This window comes from Arachis ipaensis, chromosome B8 (genome assembly GCF_059453495.1).
Source record: "Arachis ipaensis isolate K30076 ecotype BB chromosome B8, ASM5945349v1, whole genome shotgun sequence".
Lineage (NCBI taxonomy): Eukaryota > Viridiplantae > Streptophyta > Magnoliopsida > Fabales > Fabaceae > Arachis > Arachis ipaensis.
The window spans coordinates 110159012-110160843 of record NC_142443.1 but is presented as its reverse complement, the minus strand read 5'-3'; the positions used below and the strand labels follow the sequence as shown (position 1 = coordinate 110160843).

At 41.3% G+C, this 1832-nt stretch overlaps 1 non-coding gene across 1 annotated transcript; it reads left to right on the top strand.

Annotated features, from left to right (window-relative positions):
• Positions 1-1306: 1306 nt before the first annotated feature.
• Positions 1307-1414, top strand: LOC148549235 (small nucleolar RNA R71). The gene has a single exon (XR_015897518.1). It is a non-coding gene; the product is annotated as a small nucleolar RNA R71 (small nucleolar RNA).
• Positions 1415-1832: the final 418 nt, after the last annotated feature.

Genomic DNA, 1832 nt, shown 5'->3' with positions numbered 1-1832 from the left:
CTACTTGTCCATAAGCCTATTTTCTTGAATTGTCTGCCATCTTTAATGAGATTTTAGTAGCTTGCACCCCAAAGATTCCCAGTTTCTCTATTACAGAGAGGGGCATGAGGTTTATCCCTGAACCAAGGTCACACAGAGCCTTTTCAAAGATCATGTTGCCTATGGTACAAGGTATTACGAACTTTTCAGGATCCTGTTTCTTCTGAGGCAATGTTAGTTGATCCAGATCACTTAGTTCATTGGTGAACAAGGGAGGTTCATCTTCCCAAGTCTCAATACCAAATAATTTGGCATTCAGCTTCATGATTGCACCAAGGTACTTGGTAACTTGCTCTTCAGTAACATCCTCATTCTCTTCAGAAGATGAATGCTCGTCAGAGCTCATGAAGGGCATAAGGAGGTTCAATGGAATCTCTATGGTCTCTAGATGAGTCTCAGATTCCTTTGGTTCCTCAAAGGGAAACTCTTTATTGATCACTGGACGTCCCAGGAGGTCTTCCTCACTGGGATTTACGTCCTCCCCTTCCTCTCCAGGTTCGGCCGTGTTGACTATGTCAATGGCCTTGCACTCTCCTTTTGGATTTTTTTCTGTATTGCTTGGGAAAGTACTAGGAGGGATTTCAGTGATCCTTTTACTCAGCTGGCCCACTTGTGCCTCCAAATTTCTAATGGAGGACCTTGTTTCATTCATGAAACTTACAGTGGCCTTAGATAGATCAGAGACTAAGTTTGCTAAATTAGAGGTATTTTGTTCAGAGTTCTCTGTCTGTTGCTGAGTGGATGATGGAAAAGGTTTACTATTGCTAAACCTATTTCTTCCACCATTATTAAAGCCTTGTTGAGGCTTTTGTTGATCCTTCCATGAGAGATTTGGGTGATTTCTCCATGATGGATTATAGGTGCTTCCATATGGTTCACCCATGTAATTTACCTCTGCTATTGCAGGGTTCTCAGGATCATAAGCTTCTTCTTCATAAGAAGCCTCTTGAGTACTGTTGGATGCAGCTTGCATTCCATTCAGACTCTGAGAAATCATATTGACTTGCTAAGTCAATATTTTATTCTGAGCCAATATGGCATTCAGAGTATCAATTTCAAGAACTCCCTTCTTCATAGGCGTCCCATTACTCACAGGATTCCTCTCAGAAGTGTACATGAACTGGTTATTAGCAACCATGTCAATGAGTTCTTGAGCTTCTGCAGGCGTTTTCTTTAAGTGAATGGATTCACCTGCAGAGGTATCCAATGACATTTTAGCTAATTCAGACAGACCATCAAAGAATATGTCCAGGATGGTCCATTCTGAAAGCATGTCAGAAGGATACTTTTTGGTCAGTTCTTTGTATCTCTCCCAAGCTTCATAGAGGGATTCACCTTCTTTCTGTCTGAAGGTCTGAACATCCACTCTAAGCTTACTCAGCTTTTGAGGAGGAAAGAACTTGGCTAAGAAAGCCTTGACCAGCTTATCCCAAGAGTTCAGGCTATCTTTGGGTTGGGAGTCCAACCACACTCTAGCTCTGTCTCTTACAGCAAAAGGGAAAAGCATGAGCCTGTAGACTTCAGGATTTACTCCATTAGTCTTAACAGTATCACATATCTGCAAGAATTCAGTTAAGAACTGAAAAAGATTTTCAGATGGAAGTCCATGAAACTTGCAGTTCTGTTGCATCAGAGAAACTAATTGAGGTTTCAGCTCAAAATTGTTTGCTCCAATGGCAGGAATGGAGATGCTTCTTCCATGTAAATTGGAATTAGGTGCAGTAAAGTCACCAAGCATCCTCCTTGCATTATTATTATTTTCGGCTGCCATCTCCTCTTCTTGTTCGAAAATT